Source organism: Corvus cornix, chromosome 2 (genome assembly GCF_000738735.6).
Source record: "Corvus cornix cornix isolate S_Up_H32 chromosome 2, ASM73873v5, whole genome shotgun sequence".
Lineage (NCBI taxonomy): Eukaryota > Metazoa > Chordata > Aves > Passeriformes > Corvidae > Corvus > Corvus cornix.
The window spans coordinates 124,761,130-124,774,832 of record NC_046333.1 but is presented as its reverse complement, the minus strand read 5'-3'; positions in this window follow the sequence as shown (position 1 = coordinate 124,774,832).

The following is a 13,703-nucleotide window of genomic DNA, read 5'->3' as shown; positions in this document are numbered from 1 at the left end:
GGTTTCCCTGCCCCTGCTCAGCCTCGTTCCCATGGGTTGGTTTGTGTTCCCTGCGCGGGCAGAAGGACCCTTGGGCCCGTGACTGGAACAGTTCCTGGGCAGAGCCCCGGCCATGCGGCTGGAGAAATAAACATCTCTGAAACAGCTAGCAAGAATCTGTCTGTCCATATATATTTCCTTTCCACGGGACTCCTGGTTTGATATATGCGTGTTGCAGTATCCCCACTGCAACAGTCTCCCTTCTTCGATGCCCCATTGGTCTACTCATATAATTCCCTCCCCTAAGTTATCCCCATTGGTTATTTTCCTGTTATCTCCTCCTCCTCAGTCGATCCCCATTGGTTATTTCCCTTTGTTCCACCCCCGTATAAACTGCTGTGCTTTGTCTTTGCCCCTGGATTTTCCGCAGGCAATAAACGAGGTGGGCCTCCGCTGAGAGTCCTCTCTCATCCTTTACCTCTGCCGACGCTTTTACACCACCTTTGTTTGGGGCTCCCTCCTTGCGAAGGAGCCAGCTCTCCCTGCAAGCTGCAGCTGACAGCTTTCCCTGCTTGCTGCAGCCAGCCCCTGCCTGCAGCAGCAGAAGCCAAGGATGTCTGCAGCTGGACGCTGTGCTGCCTCGGGCAGCCCCAACAGTGTCAAGGGACCCCCTCTGGATCCGTTTGTGAAGGACTATAATCCATAGGAATAGAGAGTTCATGGAGAACTATCGCCCATGGGAAGGACCTCATGTTGGAGCAGGGGAAGGACTCCTCTCCCTGGGGAACAGTGTGTGATGAACAGACCATAACCCCATCCCCATCTTCCTCTGCCTCCTACAAGGCACAGGAAGGGGGGTGGGGTGGGGGAAAGGTGGTTTTAAGATTTTATTCTACTTTTCATTATCTTGCTTTGATTTTGGTTGGTTATAAATTCAGTTGATTTCTGAAAGTCAACCCTGTAATGCCCATGACAGTAATTGGTGAGGGATCTCTCCCTGCCTTCATCCCAGTTAATGAACCTTTTGTTATGCTTTCTCTTTCCTGTCTCATTGTGGAGGAGAGTGACAGAGTAGAGTATCTCTGGTGGGTATCTGGCATCCAGCCAGGGTCAAACCACCGCAGTCTTTTCCAGTGTAGGACTGGGGTAGAAGGAAGAAGGAAACTTCTTGAGAGTATAGACAGAGGCAGGGAACAGAATTCCAGTAAAGTTCAAGTATCACAGGGAGGCTTGGAGTACAAGCTGTTTGAAAAATGGCAATGATCCATCTGAAATACTTTGAAACAGAGGCCACAGGTGAAAGAAATACTTTTGCATTGAGGGGGAAGAAAATCAAGGCTTTTGTGTAGCACCTTATATCTCTAAACCCAAGCTGAGCCTAATCACACAAGCTATCAGGGGAAGTGCAAATAGGAAATCAAAGGATAGTACAACACTATAAACCTTTAGATTATGTGATGCAGAAGTTAAGGGTGTATTCGCTCAAGGATGAAGCAAATGTATCTGTTCTCACATCTAGACACTTCCATAAAGAACCCAAAGATGTCCTTGAATTAAGGTCAAATCCCAGAGAAGCAGCTAGTCAAAAACAAGAGCTGAGGGAGATGTAAAAATAGGAAATGACAAAGTAATCCCATGTCCTGAGGGGAAGACAGGTAGTGATGTTTTAACCCAGATAGCTTTCTGGCAGGTAAATGTGAATCCAATTCTAAGACATATTTGATGAAGTGTTAAATCTTCTAATTTTCCATGTCTGTATCCACAGTTTTTACTCAGTGGACCTTAGTGCATCCCTCTGATCAGAAGGGTGAAGGTAAGGCATGGGGAAATTCAGCCTTTTCACACCTGGAGTCCAGAATAATGCCAACTGGTCAGTGGATAGAGTTGTTTTTCAGCAGTCTGTTTTTTTGACCCCATTAGGGGTGTATAGAGACACATCCAAATGACACTGTGATTTTCAGTGGACAGTGGGAAGACCAGATACATGTGATCAGGATGTTTTTTCTGATTTTAGAATTTGGTTAGGATGACAGATTGAGAGCAGTCCCTGAGTAGTGTGTGCAGAATATAAGTGAGTTTTGTCATCTGCGTTTCTAGGAAAAAAGCATAGAAAATACATGATGGAATAATGTCCAGAGGCTATGGAGACTTTATGACTTTATTTCAAATGGAGAAAGAAGAGACACTTTTTTTTTTTTTTTTTTTTTTTTGCTTGGCTGGCTATGTTGGGTGGCTTGTATACAGGTTCTTGGAAGTGGTATCACCACTTCCGGAATAAAGAAAAACAACATCATCACTGCTGATGGTGCCAGATTTTCCAGACTATATATACTCTGGACAGATGTCTCCAGTAAGGTGAAGAGACTGAACTATATTGATATAATGCAAAGTATACTTTTAAATATAATATTAGCCTTAAGCACAAAGCTATCAGCATGGGAGAAAGCATATTCAGCCATTGTGAAGGGTGTCCTTGCCAGCTGGTTGGGAAATTACAAGCCTGACTCAGTATCTACTAAGCACTTACTTGTCTTTGATGGATACTGTGTACCCCATCATCCTGGGTAAAAGGTTGTAATTATAAATTAATGCCATTATCCTTCACTCCACAGCTCTTTTCATTGCAATGTGGCCTTGAGAAGGTATAAATACAGATTTATTTCACAGATTTAGTGAAAGTGGGATGAAGTATCATCTGATTTCCACAGAGATGGTCCCAGAGATACAAACCCAGGTGTTCTCAGAGCTTCCTTTAATGAGCAATCTACAGTGCTGATGTTTTTGAGGTGAAAGAGAGCAACAATCTCTCTGTCCACTCTGTGTTTGCTCTAAAGCAGATGCCCAAATATTGTCACAGAGAATTTGTATGAGCCTGGGTGGGCCTGATTTTCAAACAAACTTGTTCATCCACAGTTGAGACTAAGATGAGAGGAAAGACCAACTGAAAATTTGGCCTCAGTGTGTATTATATTTACAAAGATAAAAATAAATTTCTGCCTTGAGTAGAGAATAACCAAGCATTTTTCATAGCTGATATCAGTGTCTGAGAGAAAGGTAAAAGTGTAGATGGAAAGAGAATGTCTAGTGCCTTGAGAAATGATAATGGAACAAATTGGACATTGAGAAAATGTCACATTTTCCCTTGAATTTGGTGGATGGTGAGAAGAGGTCATAAAATGACAGGTAACAGCAAAGGGCAGTAAGATGCTGATACAAAGCAACTCATCTATTATACCATTAAAAATATTCTGCTGTCTTATCTCCTGGACTCCATGAATGTCTGGGGGCAATATTTACAAGGTAGAATTTGCAGTGGATGCCCATGATTCAATATTTCTAGCCTTAATATTAACAAAACTATGTGGCACAACTCTGGAGTGCCCTGTCTCTGTAATGCTCCTGAAAACAACAGGTACAGGTGTTGGTCACTGCAGAGTTAAAGCTGCTTTGGCATCTACCCATGCTCTTTTGCTAATGAACCATCTGGCTCTGTAAGAGAAGTTGCTCAGCCACAAATCAGCAGTTTTCTTGCAGATGTTTGCTATTCACTCCTTCTTAATTCCCTTACTTTCAGTTCTTCCTCCTGCCTCACACAGCTCTCACTTTGCCATTTATCTCAATTCTTTCTTCAGACATAGCTTTGATTGGAAATATACTGGTGTCTGGGACTGTCTTTATTTCTTTCTATATTCAAAACACTAAGTTTCAGGATCTTGGAAGTAAAGATTTTCCCTCTTAAAGGAAGGAATGACATCTTCTGCAGACTGTGCTGGGATACATTTCTGTACTGGATGTACCAAGTTGAAAAAGATAAGTATCACAACCTACTTTTGTCCTCTTTGAATTTCACTTCAACGGCTAAGTATTTAAGGCCACAGTCAGCATGGTTTTACTTACAATTTTGCTGTAGAAGAAACAGAAAATGTGCTGCATTCTACTGCACTTTCATAAGTTATATAGCAACCCATTCACAAATATGTACAAAGGAATCAAAATACGCTTAGGAAGTGGGGCTTTCCTCTTGGAAGAAGGTAAATGAGGGGGACTGAAATCTGGACCTTGATGCTGGTGTAGAAGAGGAATTCTGCAAGGGAGAGATAAGTCTTGTGATCTCTCCCGCATTTTTATGAACTACAACGTCCTACTTCAATTCTGCCCTTTATTTTCTTGCAGATGATTCCATTCAAGTACATTTTCTTTTACTTACCTCTTCCTTAGCTCTGGGGGTGACATTCCATTTCCTGTGCAATTTATATGAAAATTAACCTTTCACATTGGTGCAAATCCATGTGGGTGGAAATAATGTCATCTGTGAATTGCCCAGTAACCAGAGGCTTTTGAGCAGACCCTGGAAGGCATTCAGTAAAAACTAATTTACCACGCTTTCTGTAATAGCAGATCCTTTCCTAAAGCTGTTCTCCTGCAAGGTATTGCTGTACTGACTCAGTATGGATTTTAAGATTTTAAAAAACATTACCTATTTAGCTAGAAAACTTTATGTGAAACAAAAATAATAAGAATTTAAAAAACCTGTTAGAAAAGCAAGAAAATGTGGTAGAAAACCTAGGGCCTTTATCAATATCTGAGTGGGAGACAATAATGCCTGCAGAAGGTAGCAGCTTCATGAGGGGTTGCTTTTACCTATTCACTTTCTTCTAGTGAGTAGTGAGTTTAATGGATAGAGTCCCTCCAGGTGGGCAATCACAAAACTAGCATTTTTATTCTCCTGACAGAAAGTTGCATGTCTTTTTCCTAGCAAAAAATGGTATTTCCCCTAGAAAATTCTGATGTTTTTGCATAAGTGGTTTTCCTTGTCAGAATATTTCTCTGAAGAAGCATTTCCCACTGGTTTTAACAGTCTAGGAAAATTCTTGAGCAAATTCTCTTTTTTTACTCACTTATTTTTAGTTATCACGCTGCTCTGTGACAGCACGGTCTCTCCCTAGGTAGCTTGGGGAACAGGTGGAGACCATAGTTCCTCTGTCTTCAGTGCTGCAGGGTTAATCTGAGGATAAGAGAGATGTTTTAAAGATACTTTTGATCTGGTTTTGACTTTGAAAAATTTTCCAACAATTCATTAGGAAGAATAAATGCTTTCTTTGCTCACAGTAATGGCTGAAGGTGCTGGAGGTGGGGAAGCTGTAAAGGTCTGGCCCTCATTTCTACAGGTACAACTACCTGTTCTGACTGGTGCAAAAAGACCTCAACTGAACAAATTGAGATCATAATGTTCTGTCTTTTCACACCACAACTACAAGAGCTTTGGACCTCTTTTCTTTTGACTTGTGCTGTCCAGTGAGTAAAGTCCATCCATCTTCTCTAAAATGTTCTCTATCTCTTGTTAGCAACTTTCCTCTCTTAAAATGTGTGTATCACCAGCATTTACCCAGTGCATTTTAAGACTCCATTTCAATTTGTTATATTGGACATTTCAGAGATGCCTGTTTCTGGATATTTCTTTACAAAGAGCTGTTAAAAGAAGGTTTCTCTCCTTCTTAGAGTGCTGCAGCCTTGTTATTAACAATGATGTGCTGGCCGCTACTCCTCCTCATTCTTGTGGAGAGTAATTCATCCTCTGAGCAGAGGCTGACAGATGGCCATAATCTCTGTAACTAGAGGGAAGCTTTGAAAAAAGACAGTGTGTTTGAACCTGAAAACTACAATGAAATAAAACATGAGTATTGGTTTATGCCACTGAAAATGATGAAAGTCATAAGTATACCTAAAATCTTAAATTCTTCTCTGTTCTCAGAGAAGTTCTCAGAATTTTTGCTTTTAAATTCCCAGTGATAAACCACAGGAAAACTGAATGTGGATGTCAGAAAGGAAGAGAACCAAGATCCTAACTTTGATATTATTTATTTTTCACGTGTATGTTTGTATCACACTCTTGGTAGTACTTAAGTAGGTATTTTAAAATTATAGTTTAAAATTATAGTCTTACGCATGGGTTTTGTATTTAACAGGCCTATACTCAAAGGACCTTGAACTTAATTAAAGAACATTATTCACATAAATTGTCAGACAATCTCTTTTGCTACTTACTGTCTTTGAAACTTTAAATTTTATCCTTATGTCAAGACAAGATGTTGTGAAGTCTGAATTCATTAATGAGGAAGAGCCCATCAGCCATCTGTGAAATACTTGAAGGTAAATATTTGTTGAGGTTTAGGAACGGTGTTCCCCAATTTAGTGTTCCCACTCAAACACTTCAAACCATGTGCTGCTTGCTCTTTCCCCCTGTGGAAGGCTGGAGAACAGAATTGGAGGCACAAAAGGTAAAATCATGGGTTGAGATAAGAACAATCTACTGGGCACAGCAATGAAATATGAAATGAACAGTAGCAGCAACAATATTAATAAAAGGGTGTAAAAGAAAGTCAAACAATTCACATGTGAAATGCTCACCATGTGGAAACTGGCAATGCACAAACCACCCCACGATACCCCAACCCAGAAGGGACATCCTCCCCTGTCCCTGGAAAACGAGGTGAGGTGGTACAGAATAACCTCTGGGTCTACAAAAATTAACCATCTCCTGGTTGCAACCAGGACAGTATTTCAGTATCCTCTAGAAAATCTGAACTGTGTGATGCTTTGGGGTACACAGGTGTTCCCAATGCCCTGTCACACAATCCCATCAGGTTGTAGCTGGTAGGTGACCCCATTTGCTCTCACAAATTGAATTGCTCTTGGATTTCCCCTGGGTTTAACAGGGAAAGCATCTCTGATAGGGATTCCTGGGAAGAATAAAGCTTACATGCTGGTATCAGCTCTTTTGCTAGAACAGAGACAGAGAAAGAGGAATTTCCTGCATAGGTCCTGAACTCAGAATTAGGCAGTGAAGACATGAGTGTTACTATGTATGGCCCTGGTTAAAGTGATAGATGGTATTCTACAGAACTTTGTTTTCTGTACCCGAACTGAAATCCAACTCAGGCTTCCCTGACATCCTTCTTTCTATAAATTAGTCTTTCTGTGGGGACTAAAACCCCTCTTTTTCTCCATGCATAGCACACCTACTCTCTCAGATGAGGGGGGCTGAGTGGCCTCTATTAAAAATACACAGGCCAGTGTCCCTTTGTAGATTGTGACAGGAAAGTTTAATGTAGGGTTTCACAGGATTTGTGCAAAATCCTGAATTTGAACTGGAAACAGAGCCTTGAGCCAGTCAGGGTGTGCAGTGCTAGGAGTATTGTCATCAAGAATGCTGCTAGTGATTCAGTTAAATACTTGTGGCTGCTATGAAACCAGAGCACAGACTTGCATTGTCTAGCTTTGGTTTCTGGGATATTCATTTTAGGAATAAAGCCATCCCTTTCTAATCACAATGAGAGAGATGGACTTGCAGAGGCTGATTCTGCACCACTCTCTAATCACTGCCTGTGGCAACAACTTAATGCTACCAAAATCCTAATTAAATTTAAAGTGAGCCTGGGATGAACTTGGACTGCATTTGAAAGCATGGTTAGGAGTAAAGCTGACTTGCCAGACATTTCCAAACTAACAAACACAAATACAGACTTAATACCCTCTAGTTTCCCAGAAAGCAAAACTTGCTACAGCAAGAGCATCAGCTACTGGGAACACATCCACAGTTCTCCTGCAGCACTAGATTTAGATCAATACACCATTACTGATTCCCTGTGACAGCCATTCAGTAGGTCTCAGATACTGTCTCTTACCACAGATTTCAGTTTTCCCATAACCTATGTTCCTCAGGAGTTACAAAATTGCTACTAAAAGGCAATTTCAGTAGAAAGGGAGATTTACTACTGACTGGCTCAGGATTGTGGACACTAAGGTGGAGTAATTTGCTGGCACTTCCAATGAAAGGGAGGTAAAATTCACATTTTTATTGTTTTTCACATAATTTCAACCCAATAAACAACATCTGAGAAAAAGGAGTCAGAAGGATTAAATATCAACTTGTTTCAGTTGACAAAGGGAAGGCAGGATCACAGATAAAAACTGGTATTCTCATACTCTACTGTCTACTATAAAGTGGAGTTAAAGATTTTTAGACTTTAGGAAATCTCAAAGCAGTTTCTTCATATGCATTGAGCAAAATATGTGTTTAACTGTTATGCTTAACATTGTTTTTACACATTTTCATTTTTTCTTTGACTACTCTGTCTCATTTACCTCCTGCTATTGCAATCGTTCTACAGACTGAGGAAGCAAAGATTGCTGGTGACTGTAAGGTTGAACACGAGTAACACAGGTGTGCTCTCTGTACAGATAGGTTAGTGAAAACGGAAATATATTTGCTGTTGCTGACATTTTGTCAAAGGCTAAAGGCAGCTGCAAATATTTTTTATAAGAATATAGAATTTTTCAAAGCTTTAAAAATCTTTAGTTCCTTTAAAATCTTTAGTTGCATTCCTGAGTTTTGGAAACAGAGATAAGAGTTCTCCATCTTTGCACTGAGTTTCTTCTCCCTGTTATGCCAGTTCTTGCACAAGAATATGCTGCAACAAAGATCTGTCATTTAGAAAAATCTGATGTTGGTTGCTTGCTGAGTTTATCAGTTGTCTTGTGTCAAGTCAGACAAACTGTTTAAATGTTTTTCCTCTGGTATGGTTTGATCAATCAAGTGGAGTCTTGCTTCAGCTGCTGCTGGTGAGGTTTAGGCAGCTCCCTGAGGTGGTGGATGTGTCTGTTGAGGTTGGTCTTGCACTGTCCGTGACTAGTTCTGCTATTGAAACAGACTCACCACTTCTGCACACTCAGACCTGCCTTCTTTCTGACTTTAGTTAGTCTATACCTGCTCTCAGGACCTGGACGTACCTCAGCTAAGATTATACCAAAGAGAAATGAAAAAACTCCCAACCAAAAAGACTCTATCTTGTCCATTTGTTTTGTGGTTGGTTTCTAGGAGAGGTTTGCATGTGCTCACAATGAAATGCTCATCAAGCTGACGTAGTTTCCCTTTTATGCTACTGAAAGAGGCACAGCCTCTTTCACACACGTGTTCAGCCAAAACGTTTGGGGCTTGCACGTTTTTACTTTTACCCAACGCAGAGGTAACGAACTGGATACCAATAGATGGCACTTATCAAGGATCTCAAAGTACGGTTCAGCCATTGCATGTAATGATAAATAGAATCCCAGAGAGGAAAAATGGGATGTGGAGTAGACAAGAGAGGCATGGCTGGCCTCACATGCACACCGACACACAGATGGATACACATACATATGCATAATCCAATTTGAATTTTGAATTAATTTTCCCTAGATTATGAAGGGTATGAAGTTTGTCTTGGTTTTGCTGAATACACATATTTTTGATTATTCCTTCTTTGCATGATGCTCATCTTTTAATCCTGTAAATCTTTGTTTTATCCTTCCTGGTTTAGTAACTGGCTTCTCAGAAGAGGTGGAAAATTGTTTCCTGCATTACTGGCAACTGCTTATTGCATTATTTCTTCTGATGCTCTGTGAGGTTTTAGGCAAATAAGTATGCTTGAAGGAACTGGGATACCTCTGTCCCATAGATATGACTGCGTTTTAAATAAACACTCTACATTTTAAGATTTTCTCACTAGCAGTATTTGATTTTTAAATATTGCAGAAAGTGGGATTGATGAAAGACCTGCTTAGAATTTGCTGGGAAGTCAGAGAGTCAAAACTACCAAGCACTGGAAATTTGGAGAGATGTAAGAATTAGAGGCTTTTATTGCTAGAACAAGTGGCACTTAATCTCATAGCAATCTTTCCTTTTTTTCTGGCAAATATTTCCAGTGAAAATAATATACTGGAGAGAAGTCTTCAATGCTTCTGAGCACAGTGCACAATTACAATGATCAAGGGGAATAGAGCTGCTGATTTTGTGAAAAACTGGTTTGGAGTTTCATTTCAAGGTACAAATGACAGTGCAGCCTTTTCTGGGTTCCAGAAGATACGCAGAAGTTCAACTTTTTTATACCCCTTTGTCATACTGAAAGTCACCACTGAACAGAGGAGAGTTAATCTTATGGGTAATTTTACAAATTTTTTTACATCAGCCCAACAGCTCAGAATTACGACTCCTTTCAGATTGGGGGACAGGAATTCTTCTAATCTTATATTTAATGCCATCTGTTAACCCACTGGCACATGCTTAAGGTCAACTTTAGACATTCAAACAACCTCAAAGAACACATTTCTTTTCACAGGTTTAAACACATTAATGAGAGATTAGGCAAAGTATATTCTGTACTTTCCTCTTGGAAGTGTATTCCCACCATTTGTCCATGTTTTAAATGACTGCATGCAATGACTGGGTCCTGTTTTGAGGCTGAAGGTTTGCTGGAGAGACTTTGGGGTTCTTTATTCTATGGTCTTTCTGTCTTTTCCTGCTATGCAACCCCATATTTTCTTTTATCAAGCTAAACTTTAAAGAAGACACTTCCCCTCTTGTTGCATTACATTCTCCCAATGTATTTTGGACTTCTTTAAGTGTCCTTACATTTCTCTGATCCAGGCTGGAAGATTCTTTAAAAATTTATCTTAAATTTCATGCTTTGCATCCATGGATCTTTCTTCCAGTCCAACTGTCTTTACAGTTCTGGTTTCCAAAACCATGTCAATAAAATCACAGACATGGAAAGCTTTCAGGAAATCCATGCCAAAAGTCACCTTTACTGAAGGACTAAGTATAAGATTTAGTAAGGTGCTATAGACCTGCTGTATTTTTTCCATCATTAGCCAATAATATTAGTTCTTTTGAATGAACCAGACATGACTGGTTATTAGTTATACGTAATTATTTCAAATTAATGGTTTTTTAATTCTTATGGAGTGACAGTCTGATAATACCCCTAAAATTAATTAGTTTGCATATAGCAGATGAGCCTTTGGTGTCTAGAACCTCTTATTTAAATGTACCAACATCACTAGACCTAGGAAAAGAGAAGTCAGATATGAAAGAATTCCTACCAGTGAAGTCTGTGGGACAGTGGGAAACAACCATTCTTTTTGGGTGACTCTACTTCTTTATCAACCAAGTAAGATATATAGACTAAAATAACACAGAAAATAGCAGTTGTAAGCTACGTGTGAAATCTCTTGAGAAGACATGTAGATCCATTTGAGAAGACTTAGGTCAATTCAGGCTTTGAGAATAAACATTTAAGGGCAAAGAGTAATGTCTGCAAGTGGTGTAACTCATGCATTTTCATTAGTGTAAGTGCAAATATGGAAATATACACCAGAGTAGATCACACCTCAGTGTTGCCCAGAGCATACTCCTTGTTCATATAATGCCCTCTAAAGGACAAATGTAATGCATAATCTTATTTGATAAAGTATGTTCACATCTCCGAAGATGCTGGGGAATTATTAGCCTTTGACAGACTTCCTTTTGGCTTTAGCAATTAACAGAAATGAAACTCCTTAAGATTAAATTTCTCCTTTGGACCATGTATAGTTTTAAGACTTTTTCTATAACCCCATAAAGTAACAAAAAAAGACAAGCACTGAATTTTCAAATAATTGTGCAGTGATTTAGCCAACTCCTATTGATGCTGTTTGGACTTTGAAAATTACTTACATGAAAACTACATTCTTGGCCTTCAGAACTACTTTGAGAAGCATGTCCTCTTAGCATGTGACCATAGGGAGTTGTTGAAGATGGAGCTGGGGAGCAGGGTTTTTGGCATTGTTTAAACTATTGGGCACAGATGTTTTAAGTTAGATTGAACATATCCTCAGCATGAAGAAAATAGGATTCTTTCAGTGTTGGGGAAGTGAAATTGCTGTATAAAGCAGTGCTGAAGCCTTTCAGAGGCATGGCAGGGGTCTGTGCCTTAATAACCAAACTTATTGATGCAGGAAAATGAAATGAAAGTCAGTAAATTGCTGATGAAATGGAGTTCAGTGGGTTGTTTAGTCCATTCCATGCTGAATTGGTCTCTACCATACATTATCCTCCACCTTGCCCAACTCAGGTGCAAATAATGGAACTGACACTTTTCTTGTTACATTTACAAAAGTAATGGCTTCCTCTTTCTGTTCACTTGACAGGCTAAAACATATTTAAGTGGATAAAAATGATGGTAGGCCAGAATTTGTCTGAATTGCACATAGAGTTCATTAAAGCAGCAGCCTCTGGTGAAAGTTAATTCATGTGTAAAAGTACCTGCAGGTTGGTCTGGATCCCTGCTGGAGGCTGAGCAGAAGTAGCTGCTATGGGAGGAATTTGATGAAGCTGCAACATGTCACAATTACAGCACTGGATGTAGCAGGCATAGAAAAATACATGTCCTTACTTGTGGACTTGTTTCCATCACAGAGGAGGAGGAGATTTCAAAAAAATTAAGCAGAACAGAAAGTTCTGTATTGGAAATGATTAGCTAAAATCAACTGAGTCTAGGAAATCCTTATGGAAAAGTCAGCTGACCACAGTAATTTGTATACAGATACATACACTGTAAGACTTTTTAAGTTGATTAAAGGAGATCAGAGGTGGAATTTCTGTTCCATAAAAATGTCTTGAGTAAGTAATCAAAATTCCTGTTGCTATTGAATACCAACAGTTCTTTCAAAAATCTGTTTCTGTGGCTGGGCAAGGTTGTAGGACCTGGAGCCTGGCCCTGTTGCAGCATCACTGGGACAGGGACTGATGTTTTGCTGTCTCACTGGGTTGAATGGGGCATATGGGCTGTGCCTGCCCTAACCACCACAGTCCTGATCTGCTCCATCTCAGCAAGAAGTGCAGCAGCTGGGAGGCTGTAGAAGTCTGTTAAAATAGTGCATCCCTATGTTTTCAATCCTGACCTGATGAATTACCACAAATGGGGCTCTAACCCACCTGGTAGCTGCATAATATTAGAAATGAAGGCCTGGGTGTATTATTGCTTTGGAGAGTGCTGGCAGTGTTTAGGATATCCTTTTGTCCTAAGGAAGTCTAGCCACTCACTAACTCATGGGAAGGCATTGGAAGGATGAGGTGACTGGTACGGTCTCAGATTAGCTACTAATTTTATGGTAATCAGAAGGTATAAAGTATTTAAAATACCTCTGACTATTTATTATTTCTATGAGGGGCTATCAAAGCCTAAGTAGCAGGGGTGACAGGCTTTTAAGCACGAAGTAGCAAGCTACCTAGAGAGAGGCATATTTCCCTCTCCAAGGGTAGGTTTGGAGTATTCTTGTTCCAGTCCAGCTGGCAAAGCATTTAAAGATGCTGTAACATCTGGAGGACTGTCTAAATTCTTAAATGTTCTGGGACAGGGCCAGAGGATACAGAACCTTATAGAAGGAAAGGCTCTTGGGCTTTGCACATTCTGGCCACTGGGTCACCAGTAAAGGCTGGACTTCTTCCATCTGTGGATGGAAGCTCAGCACAATCCAGCAGTTATTTCCTAGCTTTTGTAATGTATCCGGGGAGCAGACTCCACCTTGCCAGACCCATTCCCAGCACTGTGTTTTGGCAGCCCTTCCTCTGGCCTGAGAAATGCTCTCTGAGTCAGTGTGTCAGAAGCATGGTTAGTCAAATAAAGCCATTCCTCCTTTTCTGCATTCCCGTGTTCTGTCTGGGATTCCCAGCACTGGGACCTTTTCCTGCCAGAGACAGAAGGGACGGAGTGTATGAGCAAGCAGGCCTGCCTGTGGGACATGCTGAGGCGTGTTTGTGCTGAAGACAAGCAATGTAAGAGCTCTGGAAGGTGCATCATCTGCTGCCTCATCTCAGGGAGCCAGGGAGACCATGGGTACTTAGACATTGAAGCAAAGGAGGCCAG